This window comes from Lissotriton vulgaris, chromosome 8 (genome assembly GCF_964263255.1).
Source record: "Lissotriton vulgaris chromosome 8, aLisVul1.2, whole genome shotgun sequence".
Classification (NCBI taxonomy): Eukaryota; Metazoa; Chordata; class Amphibia; order Caudata; family Salamandridae; genus Lissotriton; species Lissotriton vulgaris.
In genome coordinates this window covers 1546065957-1546085671 of record NC_141696.1, presented here as the reverse complement: position 1 = coordinate 1546085671, position 19715 = coordinate 1546065957, and the positions used below count along the sequence as shown (strand labels likewise).

The 19715-nt window shown below is 44.3% G+C and overlaps 1 pseudogene across 1 annotated transcript in view; it reads left to right on the top strand.

Moving 5' to 3' along the window:
- Nucleotides 1-14339, top strand: part of LOC147700334 (uncharacterized) — a 38854-nt pseudogene extending 24515 nt beyond the window's left edge. The window contains exon 2 of the transcript XR_015299402.1: nt 9023-14339. The product of XR_015299402.1 is annotated as an uncharacterized LOC147700334 (transcript). The remainder of the gene's footprint in view (nt 1-9022) is intronic.
- The last annotated feature ends 5376 nt before the right edge of the window (nt 14340-19715 follow it).

The following is a 19715-nucleotide window of genomic DNA, read 5'->3' as shown; positions in this document are numbered from 1 at the left end:
CTGCTCAATACCAGATCCTTATGCAGGCATGCACTTGATGTCCACAATTTATTGATTGACTCCAAAGCCGACTGTCTCTTTTTGACTGAAACATGGCTGGGGGAGGGAGCAGGACCTGATATCGCTACTGCTATCCCCCCTGTTATCTACAGGAAGGACAGAGCCAATGGGAAGGGGGGCGGTGTTGCCCTGGTCATCAACAGGCGCATCACTTGCTCTATTCTTCCCTTTGATAACATCACGGGCTGTGAAGTCCTTGCTTTTTCCCTTTCCCTATCCCCTCAGCAAGCATGTATAGGGCTATTGGTATATAGGCCCCCTGGCCCCATGGGCACCTTCTTTGAAGAACTCCACTCCCTGATTTCTACACTATGCCTCAGGTCCAACCACTGTCTGCTCTTGGGCGACTTCAATATTCACATGGACAAGGTAGCTGATCCAGACTGCATTAAGCTGAATGACATTGTCGCATCTCTAGGGCTTCTCCCTCTCCTCCAGTCCTCTACACATTGCAAAGGACATACTCTAGATCAAATTTTTTCCACCATTCCTGTTGTTCTGACCGCTCTTGCTCCGGTCCTGTGGTCAGATCATTTCCTAGCGGAATTTGAGATTCCTCTCAGGAAAAAGAGCTTTGAAGTCGGACAGTGGCGCAAAGTGCGCCCCTCCAGAGCCTTCCACCGTGTGTCACCCGCTACGATGTTGAAGGCCTTAGAGACCCACCCTTGCCTGTTATCAGGCTCCCTGGACACCGATCTGGACCTCCTGCAGGGCTGGCTGACCCAACGACTCGTCGATCTTGCTCCCCCCCTTCCCGCCGCGGTCTCTTTCCGTGAGATCCTCTGCCCCTTGGTTTTCCTCGGCACTTGCCATCAAACGACCGCAATGTAAAAAAGCCGAAAGGATCTGGCGCAAACACTATGACGCCAGCTCCAAGGAAGCCTACAGGGCTATTACAAGAGACTACCATCACGACATCACCGCCAGTAAAAAAGCCTATCTGGCGGGTAGAATAGATAACGCCTCCAACTCCTGCAAAGAAATCTTCAGGATAGTTAAGGACTTTATCTCCCCTCCTTGGTCCACTCCCAAAATTTCACATTCAGAGTCTTGGATCATTGATCTAGCTGACTTCTTTGCCAGCAAAATTAGGGCTATCCAAACTTCCTTCGGGACCGCTACCATTAATAACCCTTTCATCTCTTGGTCTTCTGACGTCTCTCAGACCCCTACAGCTCCCTCCTTGAGCAACTTTCCTTCTCTGTCCCTCCAGTCCTCTCTAGACCTGCTCTCCAAATTGAAATCCGGCTCACCTCTCGACCCATGTCCTGCTAAATTTTTCGCTCGGATGGCCCCTACTCTTAATCACCTCATCAACCCCATTTTGAATCTTTCGCTCAACACAGGTGTAGTCCCTCAGTCATGGAAACATGCCCTCATTTTGCCTCTGCTTAAGAAACCCAACCTGAACCCTGCCTCCCACGCCAATTACAGACCCATCTCCACTTTCGCGAAAGTGGCTGAGAAACACGTTCATACCACCTTGTCCCACTTTCTAGAGGCCAATGACATCCTACATAAATCTCAGTCTGGTTTCCGCTCTAATCTAAGCACCGAAACAGCTCTGCTGGAGGTCACCGAAGTGATCAAAGAAACCTTGGACAGGGGCGGAAAAACCTTGCTGGGGATGCTTGATCTCTCGGCCGCTTTCGACACCGTCCCCCACGACCGCCTCCTTTTTAGACTCTGGGAGGTGGGCCTAAGGGGGACGGTGTTCAGCTGGTTTAGATCTTTCCTCTCCAACCGCCAGCAAACTATCTGGGCCCCACCTTTTTCTGCCGCAATGCCACCTTTGGAGGTCGGAGTGCCGCAGGGCTCAATTTTGAGCCCTTCGCTCTTCAATATTTATATGACCCCTCTGGCGGCACTCGCGGAGGATTTTGGGGCCCAGATAGTGTCATACGCCGATGACACGCAACTCCTGTTCACCTGTGACAGAGGCCAGGACTTTGATGGAGTAGCTATTTGGGACTGTCTGGGGGCTGTGTTTGACTGGCTTAGCCGCCACAGCCTCAAGTGCAATTCCGATAAGTCTGAAGTGCTTTTCTTCGGCTGCCCCGCAGATCCCAGATGGAAAGAATGGTGGCCGTCAGCCATGTCCCCTCCTGATAACGACCCTCGGTCTGCAAAAAATCTGGGCATTCAGATCGACAACTGCCTCTCTTTTAGGGTCCATGTGTCTGGCCTGGCCGGCAGATGTTTTGCGATCCTGAAGATGTTGAGGAAGTTCCTGCCGCTCCTATCTTTGGAGCATAGAAAGACCACGGTTCAGGCCCTGATCGGCTCACGTCTGGATTACTCCAATGTTCTGTACCTAGGACTGCCGGAACATCTTCTATCGCGTCTCCAGGTGGTGCAGAACTCGGCGGCCCGCGCCATCTTTGGCCTCACTAGGAGAGCCAGGGCCAGTGAGCTCCTCAGAACCTTTCACTGGCTGCCCATAAAGAAGCGGATCGCATTTAAGGCCCTGACCATCGCCTTCAAGGCCCTCCACAGCATAGGTGCCCGCTACCTTCAGAAATGGATCAACTTTTATCTTCCATCTAGGTTCCTGCGCTCCTTTACCCAGGCCAAGGCAGTTACACCTTTGATCCGTCGGGCATGCTGTGGAGGCCGCTCTTTCAAACATCTTGCCCCCCGACTATGGAACGACCTCCCGTTCTCTCTCAGATCCAGCTCTAATCTGCTGGCCTTCAGGAAAGATCTGAAAACCCTGCTTTTTACACAATAAGACTGCCCTCTCAGCAACATCTGTTTCACTCGCCCCCTTTTTCACCCTGGACCTGTGAGGCTCCGACAGCGCCGGGACACTCTTCGGAGTAGCCGTGCGCTATAAAAAAAAAGAAGAAAAAAGAAAGGGCACTTCCAAACCAGTAGAAGAAAACTTCCCTTGAAGTGATAATCTCACACCCTCAAACAGTTATCAGCCACTCACCACTCATAATCAAATTTGTCCTATCTGTAATGTAAAACCTCCACTCCCTATATAGGTACCACCACGATTTAAATGTCACACAAAACTTAAATGTCACAATTATGCAAATGCACTGTTACAGCATGTCAACATAAGACACTTAACATTTGATATCCTCATAGATTAATACCAATCATTCATCACATAAATATAAAACACGCTGTTTGTGACTACCCGCACTACAGCTGTTATCAAGTGGAGGCTGTCGCAACAAACAGCAACATGGTGGCGGTCTCTCACAAGCCCGGAAGTGAGGTTAGTGGTCTCGAACCTCCGTAGGAGTCCAGAGGATGAACACCACAGACCAGAACTTGGGAGAAAATGGATGAAGCGGAGGACGACGGTGCCTCTCCCCGTGAAGTGAACAAGGATAACGCTAGAGACCACTCAGGAAGCATCGTGAGCGAGTCCAGTACTCCCCGAGGTAAGAGGAGACTGCGACTCCACTCCCCATGACCCTGGAGGGTTTTGGGCCTAGGCCAGTGCACTACAAGCGCTTATCTTCTTTAAAGGGTTGGTTGGCGGGTTTTCAGGCTGCAACGTCATAAAGTCACCAAATTGTTCCCTCACTAAAGCACTAAAGCACAGCACCAAACAGGGCACTGGTGAAGGATGCTCACAAAGTCCTCTCCTTATTTTCTTTTCTTTTCTTTTCTTTTGATGGCCAAGAGAATCATGTCCTGACCCAATTTCCCTGTTTTATTTGCCTGTCCCTCTGTCCTTATGGTGGGAGACTGCCCTGCGCATCATCAGCAAGAAGCAAGGGGCAACTGTAACAAACCTTTTACGCCACTGAACCAACAACCGTAATCTCTCCACTAACACAACCCTCTCTGTTCTTACTTTGTTTCTGATCCCAAGACGTATTGGGACTTACTAACTTACTACTGAACAATAAAATGCCCTGTTCTGCATTCCTGAGTTCTGAGTTATTATGGAAGACGGGGGACTTAGGACACCCAAATCGGTCACATAACGCAACCCACATGGATACAATAACATTTTAAATTTAAAAAAAAGCTTTTTCACAATTGGGAGTACCATACAAAACAGTACTTGTGTATCTGTTGTATATGCTGATCCTTTATCTCTATTAACACAAGTCCCAATGAAGTAGATATTCTTCATCTGTGTTCCCTGGTTGTGAACGGGTTCTGCAAACAGAATGCGTCATCGTGCTTCTGTGGATTTAGAAATAATTCAACCGGCTTCTTCGGGACAATATAATGAGGTTTAACCTCATGCGCGCTAGCGGTTTTCCCGCTGTGCGCTGGGTTTTTGAAAATCCTGCATTACATGACGAGAAGTGTACGAGAGGCGTAACTCATGACGAGCTGAGCTCGTCATGAACGTCGAAGGGGTTAAGTCTCCACAATTCAAAGATAATTCATTCAATGTTTATAAAAAACATACATATAAAAAAAATCTATGAAAACAGCATAAAATACCACAATGTGGACAGGATCAAAACAAAGCTTCATATATTCCAATTCTCCGTGGTTCCCCACTACAAATGTCCTCCCTGTTTTCTAATGGGTCCATCCAAAGTGGGGGACCAAATTTCACAATGAATACACTTCAGCTTGGAAATGGTGTTGGCTCTATATGTTATCAGGGTCTGGTGCACTCATGCATTCATCCCATTCGTTATTTGGCAGGGTTGCCACTGGCCATATTCACTCATTCCACTTTCAGGGGCAAACAAATGGTCCAATGAGGGTTCCATTTTACTTGGAGTTCCCATTAGTACTTAGTTTTGCGTCTTTCACAGTTTGCGAGATCTGACTTGACCTTGGTATGTTTTGTCTCTTATTCCGCAGATTCTTCCCAGTTGGTGTTCACAGTTGTACCACCTATGGACAACATTCACCCATGAGCACATAATATACACTAATTACAATGAAAGGAGTTCCAGGATAACTCCTCCCCTCCAGACTTTTACAAATCTCGGTTGTTTACTTCTATGGCCACGTCATCTCACAGAGCATCTCAGGGGGTCTGCACACTAGATACAGCAGATACTTCCTGTATGCAATATATTGTAGACGGAAATAATATAATGGTCCGAACTCCTTTACTTCAAATACCCTATGGGCATGACAAGGGCAGTTTGGGAGCGAAACCTTGGTGAGCTGAATGACCATGATTGTCAGGATACAAAGATGCCTGCACATTCCCAGGTGATCCCCTCAAATTGCACATTAATACTGTGCAACTACCTGCAAATGACATCCTACAGCCTTTTATCGGGTGTAGAGGATGGGCAGCAGCAGTAGCCTGGTTTGCACCCAATACGAGACCCCCCCCCTCCAGCTAAATATTCACCCCAGGCAGAGAACTCCGATCCGCTAGCGGAGTTTATGGAGTTTTGCCTGCTCCGTTGAGAACAGGAAGTTCAGGCAGAACTCTGACTCTGTGGTGGAGGAGGCAGCCTGGAGACACCACAGCAGGTAAGTGCCTTTTTTTTTCTTAAATTAGGGAGGGTGGAGGGGAGCGGAGTTCCATTGGTTTTTTTTTCCAACGCACTCGTAACAAGCAGATTGGACTACGGAAACGCCCTCTATGCTGGAATCAACAAATCCCTGCTACACAAACTCCAGACCATCCAGAACAACGCAGCCAGACTCGTCCTCGGCACCCCACAACACGAGCACAAGACTCAACACCTGCGAGACCTCCACTGTCTCCCTGTCGAGAAGAGAGTAACCTCCAAGCTACTCACCCACGCCTACAAATCTCTCCACAACATCGGACCCAAATACCTCAACAAAGAAATCACTTCCCACATACTGAAAAGAAACCTCGGCTCTACCGACCTTGCCCTAGCATAGACCCCGCACATTCGCAGACGGAAGAGCCTTCTCTACATGGCGGTCAAGGCCTGGAAGGAGCTCCCCTACCCTGCATGCCTTCAGGAAGAGCCTAAAGACCTGGATTTTCGGCTGACCTAGAGCTAAACCCCCCACCCCCAAGCACCTTGAGACCCTCACGGGTGAGTAGTGCACTTTAAAAAAAGCCTGATTGATTGATTGATTGACGTGATCTGATGGTTAATGTGAGTTTACAATTTTCATGTAGGCAGATAGTTTATTGGTGTTCAATTTTGTGACAATATGATGCTGAACAGATAGTGGGGAAAGTAAGTGAGACCTAGTCACAGGAGAATGAGAGCGGACGGGAGCAGCTCTTCCAAATGAGTGTAGTTGCTCAGAGGAGTAAGTAAGAAAAGCCAGCTTACCTCATATGAAAGAGACTGCATTTCAGGCGGTGACCAGGGGCATACAAGCGCAGACAGGCTTACCTTTCGCACACCGCAGGCCATCCCATGCAGCAGATGGCTGCTGTGTGGAGGGCCTCCTGCACATGCTTAGTACATGGTTCGGCTCCATTTAATGATGTTTCTGGGATATTAGAGGAATTTGAGAGAAGCGAGTCTCTACTGGTTGTTATATGAGAAGCATGTCAATTTAGAGTGTAAAGTAGGGCACCTTCAAAAATAAAATATTAAGCATTTTTCACCAACCCCAAGGAAGGAATGCACTTTTGGAAGCCACAGGGGGTTGCAGTATATTAGTATAATAATAAAGACATTTATAGAGCGCACAACTACCTAGACTGAGGTGTCCCGGTGCTAAAGCAGAAAACCACAAAGCAGAGCTGGTGAAAGAGCTAGTCCGTGTGCCTAAACAGCCAGGTCTTCAAAGCCTCCCTGAACTCTCGGTCAAGAGTGCATCGCAGGTAGATGAAGAGGCAAGCCATTCCAGCATTTGGAGATTCCCACCTCAAACGTTCTGCCCTCCATCCTTGCTTTAACAGAGCGGGGTATGGTGAGGTAGCATTTATTGTTGGACCTCAGCGATCTACCCTGCTGGTAATGACGAAGTCTCTTCCTCAGATAGTTAGGGCATCTACCCTAATAGGCCCGGAAAGGCCACTCTCTTGACCACCGGGAGACAATGAATTTGTCTGAGGGGGGAAATATGCTGCCGGAGGTGAACCTTGCATACCAATCTAGAGGCGCGTTTTGGACTATCTGTAGCCTATTGATCAAGCATCAAGGCAGGTCAAGGTAGAGTCTATTGGTGTAATTGATATGTGAGGTGTGTAACGCATGCACTACTGTTTTACTGGATTGTTCTGGCAAGCAGTCGATTAATTTTCTAATCATTTTAATTTTGCCAAAGCAGGCTGCAGATAAGTGCTGGACATGGGCAGAAAGGGATAAGTCTTTATACCATCTGATTTCAAGGTTCTGTAGAGGGAACTGCTAAGGGTTTTTATAAAATGTATTTATACATTGTTACTGAATTTATGCTAATCTGTTTACAGCTTTTATGTTGTAGCATTCATATAACAATGAATACATCTAATTTGAATGCAGTTTCTGTGCCACTGAGTGATGATATACTCTTGCTTAGAGTAATTGCCATGGACATCTTGGTTTCTGTGTAATTCAGTTCAGTGTGCATCTGATCATAAGCATCTTATGGCCTGATTTAGAATTTGGTGGAGAGAGAGAGAGGGTATTTAGTCCCAAAAGTGACAGAGAACCCTTTTACCCAAACCAACGGTCCTTCCACCTTGTGTAGAGTCAGGAGAATTGACATGTCTGTGAAAGAAAGCCCCAGTTGGCTCTGTTGACAAAAAGCTTTCCAGGTGGCACTACAGAGTAGGTTCCGTCTGATGAAGGGCATAGCATCACCGACCGTTTTGTAAAGTAAACAGCATCATGGTTTTTTTTCACTCTGTTACCTCGCAGTATAACCTGGCAGTGAGAGGACAAAAAAAACACATTGTGACACTCGTACAAGGTGAAAACTCCCTGAATGTGGTGGTGAATAGTTTTTTTCTTCCTATAACAACTTCCACTTTTTGGGGGAAAAAAACTGTGGTAAATTTTAGTTAATGACCATCCAAACCAATAGTGGCTGTCCACCAAAACATTAGTACCTTGACAGTAACTGTGTGGTCGGCAGTGAACTCTAGATTTGATGGATGGTAGTCCATCTGCAAACTAGATCAGGCAGTTAATTTCTGTGTTAATTAATGTTCTGATCAAGATCAATGGATTAGAAGGTATTTTTGTTTTTGACATATCCATGCTCTGCTAATTGGATCACATGTATCATTGTTTGAGTATTAAACTGTGCATTTGGGATCTTCGATCTGTCACAAAAATATATATGGAAACATTCATGAAGGAGTTGTTCTGTTTGCATTCTGTGACCTGAACTCTTCATTCCTCTTCAGCTTTCCCATTGCAAATCCCAGAAAAGTGGGTGGGCCTTTCAGTCACTGTTGCCAAACTGTGGAATTCGCTTTCTTTAGATCTCTGATCGAGGCCTGATAAAGCTTGTTTGTACAAAGCTTCTAAAACCTAGGCTATTTGGTCAATAAAACCTTAACTTCTGGCAGCAGCTTCCTGTAGTTTAACACCAAAAAACAGCAATTGGTATTGCTTTGCTCCTCAAATAACTGGAATAAATATCTCAGAAGATTTCTTATGTATCCCAATACATGCTAATGACATCCCCATTTAATGATTGATGTCTTTATGTCAGTGTCATTCATGCTGTAATTATTGGATTACACATCCAGGTTTTTGTTTTGATCCATGTTGTCACCACAGTCATGTTCACCAATTATTCCTATACTTCCTGCTGTGTGCTTGGTAATTGGTTCACAGATATCTCACTGTCCATTATATTTATTGTTATGACAATTGTTAGTGGGTGACTAACAATGTGCTCTGGATCGTGTTACAAGAATGGAAATGTATTGGTCCATAAATGAATAAAATACTGTGGTCACTAGATTATGTTTATAGTATTTCTATGCTAATGCGCTGGGAATATCACCTACAATTGTGTTCCTGGCTTTTGTTACTTCATTTTCGTATAGGAAAACAAACCTATTCTTTTTAATGCTGATATTTGTATTTTTTGGCTCATACAATGCTAATGCTTCTATGTTTGTTTGTCCCCTAAGTGAAAGAAACACAGAATAAAAGCAATGGTCAGATTATGGACACCAGGAATTGCAATTCAACTTTTGAGACACTTACCCCCTGAAAAGTACAAAACTGTTTTCGGAGACTTTATTCTACTAAAGAAGCTGTACAATTGTTACTGATGTGCGTTCCTTGTGCAAGCAGCCTTTTTTTGTGCAGATCTGGTAGCAGACACCAATGGAATGATGTGTGTCTGAATGTGACATAGCACCTCACACCAAAGGACTGAGGAGTGACTGAGGAGTATCTCATGAGTATTACTGCAAGTTAGCATTCCAAGGATCCCTAATCAATCAATTGACCAACAAAGGTAGAAGCCACACAAATGTATACAATGTAATAAATCTTTCCAGGCTAAAGATAGGACAACAACAGAAAATGTGTACACTATACACTAGCCATGGACAAAACTACTTATTGATGTCGTCTGCGAAAAAAAGGCAACTCTAACAACACATCAGAATATCCCCTCGTGAGCGTTTAGCACATTCCTTTGCCATCTAAATAATCGGTGAATATGAGAAATGACTATCTTATAGCAAATTGCATGTGCAATACAGACAAAATATTGTTTCTATGCACTAAATGTGCTTTACAAATGACAGCTAATACTGTACAATTGACTTTATTCCGCGAGAAAAGAAATAAGAGAGTTAGAATGGAGAAATTATGCTTCCATGCTGTTAACTTAGCTGAATACCTATACATAGAGGAACTATCAGTAGAAAGGAGTTACTTAATTTGTCAAGGCAAAGACACTGGTGCACTTCATTTACGTGCACAACTTTGCAGTTCTAATACCAGTCCTAAAAATGTAAAATGTAGAGAGGTTAATTTTCATCTATATGTGTAAGTAAAATGTACCTAACTTGAAAGTATTAACTTGGACAGACACAGAAGAAGCTACATGCATTTACCCAGTGTCTCTAGGATGTTATTACAAGGATGTAATTACTTAAACTTAATGTGTGCATAATGGAGGAGGCGCACAAATGCGACAGAGATTTCTATATAAATATCCATGTGTAAAAACATTAAAGAGATCTGTGCAAATTAAGACAACATAAATCTACAGTGTTTACCAAGACCTTTACTAGAAAAAGCTATTTGATGGCAGGAGTCCAAAACTATACTGAAAAAACACCATTTCAATGTCTCGAATGTAAAGGTTTTATCACAAGTGACAATCTCCTTGGACAAAAGTCATTCTATTCTGAACTAAGACCATATAAATGCACTGAGTGTGACCAGACCTTCATCACAAATTCACAGCTGATGATAGATTCACAAACCCATTCAGGTGAGAAACCAATTGAAGGTTCTGAACACGACAAAACTTTCAGGCAAAAGAGTGATTTATCATCTCAGGAGAAAAATCTAATTCAGGAAAAAAACTATAGATGTTCAGAATGTAATAAGGCTTTCCGTCTTAAAAAGTATCTGATAAAACATCAGAGAACACACAATGGCGAGAAACCATATGCATGTTCTGAGCGTGACAGGTGTTTCATCACAAAGGACAACCTAATAATACATCAAAGAAATCACACCGGTGAGAAACCATATGAATGTTCTGAATGTCAAAAATGTTATAAGACAATAGGTGGCCTATCCCTACATAAGAGAAGTCACACTGGTGAAAAACCATATAAATGTTCTGAATGTGAGAAGGCTTTCATTACAAAAGGAAATTTAAGGCAGCATCACATGTCTCACAGTGGTGCCACTCCATACAAATGTTCTGAGTGTGACAAGGGATTCAAAATCAAACATCACCTCATGAGACATCAGAAGGCTCACACTGGGGAAAAACCATATAAATGTTCTGAATGTGACAAGACTTTTAATGAAAAGAGAGAATTATCAACACATGAGAGAATTCACACTGGGGAAAAACCATATATATGTTCTGAATGTAATAAGGCGTTCCGTCATAAGTCAACTATGATAAGACATCAGAGAATACACACAGGTGAGAAACCATATAAATGTTCTGAGTGCAACAAGTGTTTCATCACAAAGGACAACCTAGTGATACATCAAAGAAATCACACTGGCGAGAAACCATATAAATGTTCTGAATGTCAAAAAGCTTTTAAGGGACAAAGTGGACTATCGCTACACCAAAAAACTCACACCGGTGAGAAATCATATAAATGTTCTGAATGTGGGAAGGCTTTCATTACAAAAGGACAGCTGAAAATACATCAGAGTATTCACACTGGAGAAAAACCTTATGGATGTTCTGAATGTAAGAAGGCTTTCATTACAAAAGGAGAGTTAAGAAAACATCTCATGTATCACAGTGGTGAGACTCCATATAAATGTTCTGAGTGTGACAAGGGTTTCAAAACCAAAATTTATCTAATGCGACATCAAAATGATCACACTGGAGAGAAACCGTATAAGTGTACTGATTGTGACAAAGCTTTCACATACAAATTTGGGCTGTCATTACACCAGAGAAATCACAAGGGAGAGAAACCACATACGTGCTCTGAGTGTGATAAGGCTTTCATTCGGAAGGCTGACCTTATCGTACATCAGAGATATCATACTGGAGAGAAGCCCTACCAATGTTCTGAATGCGACAAGTCATACGTTCTAAAGAAAAGGCTGACAGTACATCAGAGAACTCACACTGGAGAGAAACCCTATAAATGTTCTGAATGTAATAAGGCTTTCAGGCGTAATGATAATCTGTACGCTCATCAGAGAATCCACACTGGGGAGTCACCATATAAATGTATTGAATGTGACAAGGCTTTCAAGCGAAAGAGTCATCTTTCAATTCATCAGAAAATCCACACAGGGGAGAAACCATTTAAGTGTTCTGAATGTGATTTGGCATTCAGGCGAAATGATAGTTTTTACATACATCAGAGAATTCACACTGGGGAGACACCATATAAATGTACTGAATGTGATAAGGCTTTCATTACAAAGAGAAACCTGATGATACATCAGAGGATTCACAGTGGTCAGACCTCATATTAATGTTCTGAATGTTCTGAAGCTTTCAGACATAAAGGTACTCGGTTGTATCATCTGAGAACCACACACCTTTACTACACGTGTAGATCCAGTGACAAATAAGATGATCTACAACAAAGAAACCATGTACATTTATTTAATGTGGCAATGCTTTCTGTGAAAAAGATCATCTATCAATCCATTTGAGAAGAGATAAAGGAAAGAAATCATATTAATGGTGTATGGGCCTGGTTACCACTTGCGGCACTATTTATCGCCCCCTGATAAATAATGATACCACAGGGTCTTTTATTTATCATTTGTGATAAATAACACTGATTATGGGTTTATGGGGAATAGCTTTTGGATTGTGGTGTTTAATGCACCTAAAGCTGCATGATGTGGTAAATACTGCATGTTTTCCCCTGTTATACTTTGTCAGGTCTGACCTGATTAAATGTAACAAAAGGTGGGTTATTTAACGTATCTGATATATATCGGATGTGTTAAACACCTTCAAACTCATAATTCCGGCCCATGAGTATACAGGGTTAATAATAGAAGTAGTATGAGAGTCACTGTAGATTAAAATCATGTAAATATTCTGAATGGGGCATCATATTCATTACAGAGATATCACTAACAATACACACAAGGGCTCGCACTAGTGTGATACTATACGCATGTTCTGCATTTTAACAAGAATTCAATTGAGAAAGGATACCTCATACAGAGCAGATGGAGGCTGGGGCATTAAGGAACCTTGCATGGCTACAAGAAACCATCCTGTGTCTACAGATGAACTGGCAATAGGAGTGGCCCTAATGTTCAGAACACTGTACAGCCTGGGAACTTGAGAATAAGTCTGCTTTCATCATTACCTGGGGCCATCCAATGTATATTTCAAAATGATTGTAGAAGACATCCAATACAATTAGATAAATCAGGAGTACACACAGAATAACTAATAACCATTTAAGGAATAGCGCAACCAGAAGGAAACTAGATAGTTGGGCAGAGCTTGACATCTGCAACCAGAAGGAAACTAGATAGTTGGGCAGAACTTGACATACAGTGAAAAGTGCAAGGTACTACAGAAACCTCATACTGATTAAAGTAGAGGCATAAATAGTTATATGTGGGTATGAAAGCACAAAATGAAACCCAGAAACAATTGATTACTCGTAACATACCAGGCTAGTAGACATTCTACTACATGATTTACCAAATGTGTGGAGAAAAACGGAACAATCAGAAAGATGCAGAATCTACAATACAGGAGCGATACCGCAGATGTTGGCCACAAAACCACATTCCAGTATCGTCCCATATTCTAGATTACAGTATGGCAGAAACACTGGGACAAGGAGCTAGAGAAAATTATGAATTTGCATTATGAAATTGCAATTATTTCTAAACTGCTGTTTCTTAACCACACTCTGCTGTCGAACGAATTCAAATATATAACAATATGCATCTCTGTACATTAAGAATGCATGAAGCTTTTCACTTCAAGGTGCTACCTATATATGTTTGAACATTAATCCATTTTGGAGATATAATTGGATTAACAGAAACCTTTATTTGGATCTGAAAACCAGTCAATGCACTGATGTAGTAACTTACTTCTTAGCAGTCCCTCGTTTGCATTGCCACTTGTGGGTCTTGGACTTGCAGCAAGTAGAGATATCTGGGACAAAGAAATCTGAGGGACAGATCTGTTCCTGGAAAATGTTTTTATAATGAGTAGTTCCCTCCATTCACACTTCCTGAGTTTGCTTGTTATTTATTGCATTCTGTATTTTGGCAATTGTTTCTTTCAAGATCTGCCATTTACACAATTGCAAAAAGACCAGTTCTTCCCGGAATATATATGAGTTTTGCCTTTTAGATGTAGCTGGTGTAATGAAATCAAAGAACCCATCTCAAGGGGCTTTGAGAGGTGGCAGTAATATTTAAGCAGCCTCAGATGCATAACAAGATCCTTGTGCCGATACATTTTGTACTTTGTACATGCCTCCACTAGGTCCTAGTTTAGAGAAAAGGGGCTAAAGAGATGCTGAAAACTACAGAACTGTTGCTTATTTACTGGGTAGGAGGAGGTTGGTAATGATATCATGATCATATGTAACTGAGGAATGTGAAGGAACATTGTGGTCTGCTGCTGTATAAACATATGCATTGCAGTTGCCCCTGACGCCAATTGATTTGCAAAAGAATAAAATGTTATTATGCAAAAGTTGCTGACATTTGTATTGAAAACACATTGAGACACTTCAAAGAATAAACATTCAAGGAAGATTAAAGTATGATTACATTTGAGTACTCCTGCTTTGTGACATACCTTTGGCACATTTTCTACAGATGTTATAACAAGAATGAATCTTTACTTAAAATTTGGCTAATCTGGGCTTATCGATATTGTACAGAACTAAGGACTATTTCTTTTAAAATCATTTTAGATTTAATTATACTTGAATTTCCTCTAATTTGCCTAGGAAAACCTAGACCTTATAGTGTGGGAAATTATTCTATCCAGCAGACTTTCAGGACTCCATATCAACTGGGCTAAATCCGAACTGTTCCTACGGAGGCCATGACCTTCATCCACCATGCAGACATCCCTTCCGGTTGTCTGCTGAGTCCACCAAATACTGGGGGATTGTACTACACAAGAACAGGGAACAGATCATCCACTTAAACTACGGCCTGCTGTGAACAAGCTTCCCACTCAAATACACCGCTGGATTCACCTCCCTCTTTCATTGGCGTGCCGAATTGCTATCATTAAGATTAATGTACTCCCTCGCTTCTTGTACCTAATTGTCAATATTCCCATTCCTCTGACAAATTCTTTCTTCGGTCAACTTCAAAGTCTCTTGCCAAGGTTGATGTGGGCGGATTGCAGGCAATGTATTGCATGGGTAATGCTCGCACTCCCATACGACAGGTGAGTTCCCTGTCCCCGATCTCCGTCCATGCTATCTGGTCGTGCAGGCACATTTTGCTTACTATTGTTTTCACTCAGATGCCCATTTACCCTACAATAGACTGGAATAGGACCTAGAGGGCCCTTCACACTTAACACGCTGTTGCTGTGGGGCGTCAAGTTGGACCCAATGGATGTTCAGACCCTATTCATAATATGCTGAGCATGGGTAAAGCTCTGAGGAATGTCGGGCTTCGACCTCCTATACTTCCTCGGGCTCCCCCTGTCCCTGAACGCCTGGCTGCTACTCTCAATGGAAAGGATGGTACATTGACTTAGGGGAGAGGTTGTAGCTTTACGGCAAGAGCGGTCAACCTCAAAGCGGAGGAACCGGGTTTGAGTCTCTGCAACAACGCTCAACATCCTCTGATTCTGGTCAAATCACCCAATCTCCACGTGCCTAACAAAAATAAATGTGTCCATCTGTAACGAAACTGGTGCTCGTATAAAGCGCTCTGATACCCGAGATCTCGGGTCTAGTTCGCGCTATATAAAACTCAAAAGTTTTTTTTAAACGCTCCTTGTTGAGGTTACACTTACACACCTTTGGGGATCTCTTCCGAGATGGACATGTTGGAGCGCACCCCATCGACGCACCGGATGGAGTAATTACATGCATGGACAGATTCATACTTAATAGGCTTCACAGTACACTATGGTCCTGCATGCCTACCTATCACCTAACCCCTGAGGAATTTCCTCCACTTACACTTCTAATACCAGACCCAGAGGGCTCCTACCTGATCGCTACACTCTACCGCTCATGTATGGCACGAAAACACACACACGACAGCGGTGTCCGATCCCCGCAGGGAAGAAGATTTAGGTAATCCCATCTTCAACAAGGACTGGGCATTTAGCGGTGCGCAAACTAAGCTTGTATCCCCCAACCACTGCCATAAGCTTCTCCATTTCTGCTTTTTGAGCTGGTCTTACATAACATCCCTAGAGTTTGCCAAGATTGACTCCACCAGATCCTTGCACTACCCCAAGTGCCTCTCTCCGGAGGCTGACTTCGCACACATGACCTGGTCCTGTCCAGTCATTGCCACATATTGGACGTGTCATGGATTGGCAGCAGCGCAGGCTCACACACGCCACTAACCTTAGCTCAGGGTGTCCGGCAGAAACGACTTCGGATGCTAAGCTCTCCTTACCCCACCAGACACGGAACCCACAGTGGAAGCGAAACACACTGTGCGCACACGTACCTAGCCGAGAAAGGGGAAGTGGATAAAATAAAAAATGGGTAGCGATGATTCCTTGGGATCCCCCGGGAGTCTGGTCACCAAGATGCTTAGGACAGCAGGAGAGGACCCACCTGATTAGGGAAAAGTAAGGAACACAGTCAACACTACACTTCAGGTTTCTCGGACAGTATATGAAGCAATTCGTAGGCACATCACTCACCGGAATCATACAAAACCCTGGTAGTGAATAGAGGACACCACAGCAAGCCTGCAAGGACTATGACTCGTTCTGTAATGAGTTCAGAACTGTGGCCTGAGGTAGTCAAAAAAGGAAATGGAAAAATAGCGGTTGTTTAAAATGGCACAAACCGCTCTCAGAGTCAGCCACAAGATTGCTTCAGGGAACCCACAAAAGACGTCCGTGGAATAATGTCTCTGTCTCTGTGTGGCAAGAACTGTCCGTGAACAAAACAAACAAAACAATAAACAGTTCTGAGACTACGTCTCCCAGAAACCCTCTCTGGAGAGACAGTACAAGAAATATTAGCGCAGCGCGTCTTCAGGCAGAACGCTGCCTAATATGAGTTGCAAGAACAAGCAATCGTCCCAAGAGTGCCCTAATCTAACTAGCTAGGGACTTTTAAACAACAAGGCAGAAAACGAAAACGAGCCCGTTTCCGTTTTTTGAGTACTTATCAGAAAAGCGCTGACAGTTCCAAACGCTGGGTAATCACGGCTTCTCAAATCCAGGAATCTTCTAGCTTCTCGCTGGAATCCGGCGGGGAACACCTTCCGCCACTCCGATCCTCTCAACAAACAAAAATTGACAAGCACCGTCCATGAGAAGGGGAGGGGCTAATATGCCTTAGGTCTCATGGCTCTTCCTGCTTGCCCCTTGGAATGCTGGTCACTGTAGTTCACTCTGCCTCTTCTACAAACGTCCCCACACGCATACCATCTTCGGGATCTTGATAGTAGTATCATCCCTCGACCCCCGGGCACCACAATCGCTACAGAACCCCCTCTCGAGGACTGCCGACTCGGCGGTCGACCAGGCTTGCCCGGATGCAGGGCATGGAACCGGTCAACTAGTTCCGGACAGTGCAGATTCCCTAAGGGTTCCCAAGACCGATCTTCCGGGCCGTAACCCTTCCACTCCACCAAGTACTGGATCCTGCCCCTCACCATACGGGAATCTAGGATGGACTGCACCTCAAATTCCTCCTGACCATCCACATCAATAGGAAGTGGAGCTACCGGGAGCCTCATACTGGGAGGGCAGGGAACCAGGAGGGAGACATGGAACACGGATGAATCTTCCAACCCACCGGGAGCAGGAGTTTCACAGCAACAGGGTTGATCACTTCAACTATACTATAGGGGCCCACGTATTTGGGTGTCAGTTTGGTATGCCCTTTAATGTGGAGATTCTTGGTGGAGAGCCACACCTTGTCTCCTACCCCATATGTCGGTTCGACCCTCCTTTTCCTGTCAGCGAAGCGTTTCTGCGCGGACTGGGCATCGGCCAGGCTGTTTCGTGCATCCAACAACACCGCTCTCAGATGGGCGTGGTGTTCGTGGATGCTAGGAACAGGGGAATGGACAGGCCACTCAAAGGGAAGGATGTGTGGATGGTACCCATGGAGACAAAAAAAAGGCGAACAACCCAGTGTTGAGTGCACGGCATTGTTGTATGCGAATTCGGCCATCCAAAGTAACACAGTCCAGTCCATATCATTCCTCAGAGAGAAACAACGAAGATATTGCTCCAGGGTCTGGTTCAGGCGCTCCGTCTTTCCATCCGTCTGAGGGTGGTAGCTGGAGGATAGACGGGCATCAATGTTCAAGGTGGTACATAACGCCTTCCAGAATCGAGAAGTGAACTGAGAACCCCTGTTGGTGATCAATACACAAGGAAGACCATGGGCCCGGACTATATGTTGAAGAAACACTTTTGCTAATTCAGTAGATGTGGGGACATCCTCCAGAGGTATGAAATGGCCCATCTTCGTCAAGTGATCGACGACAACTAATATCACTGTCATTCCATCACAAGGGGGCATCTCAACAATAAAATCCATGGAGAGAGTGTGCCAAGGCTGGGGAGGTATGGGCAAGGGTCTCAGTAGTCCCACCGGTCGAGCATGCACAGCTTTTCCTTGCGTACAGATGGCACAGTTCCTCACATAAGACCGGACTTCCTCTCTTAGCTGAGGCCACCAGAAGGAACGCTCCACGATAGCAATAGTTTTGTACATTCCCATGTGACCCCCCAGAACCGAATCATGAGACCAGGCCAAAACTCGTTGTCTTAGGGCATCGGTGGGGATAAACAGCGCAGCATCCTGGTAGGCGAGATCATCCTTTTCCGTGCGATGCTCTGGATACTCTTGTATCCATTCAAGTACGTTCATATCTGCAAGGGCTATTTTCACGTCCTCAAGAAAGTTGTTTGACGACAGGAGAGCTACAGATCCCACGCTTGCAGTTGTTTCCTGAAGGATCAAAGGTGTTTCTATGTCTTCGGTCTTTCTCAGTTCTCCATCCTCCAGACGTGACAGCGCATCTGCCTTCCCATTTTGGGGTCCGGGTTTGTATTTGATAATGAAGTTATAGTCAGAGAAAAACAGAGACCACCGTAACTGTCGGGGAGTGAGGGCCTTAGCTGTTTTCAAAAATAACAAATTCCGGTGATCAGTATAGATCTCAACTGTATGTACTGCGCCTAGTAGATAATGACGCCATTCCTCACATGCCCTTTTTATAGCTAAAAGTTCTTTGTCTGTTATGGCATAGTTCACCTCACATGGCCTGAGCTTTTTAGAGAAGAAGGCAACAGGGTGTACTTGGCCCGTACTAGGGTGTCTTTGGGAAAGCACTCCCCCCACAGCATATTGAGATGCGTCGGTTTCCAGTATAAATGGTAGTTGTGAGTCAGGGTGACGAAGAATAGGAGCTTGAGTAAACTGCTTCTTCAGGTATTGAAAAGACGCGTCCGCATCTTTACTCCACACAAAAGGCATATTCTTCCTTAACAAACAAGAAATCGGATGTATGATCCTGGAGAAATCCTTGATGAATCTACGATAGTAGTTTGCGAAACCGAGAAAGCTTTGTACAGCTTTCACGGTTTTGGGTGTAGTCCAATTGAGTATCGCCTCCACTTTACTCAAGTCCATTTGAAAGCCTTTCTCGTTGATGATGTACCCAAGGAAGGACACTTCCTGGACGTGGAACAAGCATTTCTCCAACTTGGCGTAGAGAGAGTTACGTTGTAACCGGTCTAGCACAGACTTCACATGCATGACATGTTCTGAAAGAGTGGAGGAATACACCAGGATGTCATCGATGTAGACTATGCAATAGGTTTCTAGACAACCCCGCAGAACCTCGTCCATGAAAAACTGAAATGCGGCGGGGGAATTGCACAGCCCAAAGGGCATTACCCTATATTCAAACAGGCCCAGCTTCGTTCGAAATGCTGTCTTCCACTCATCCCCTTTTTTGACACGCACCAGA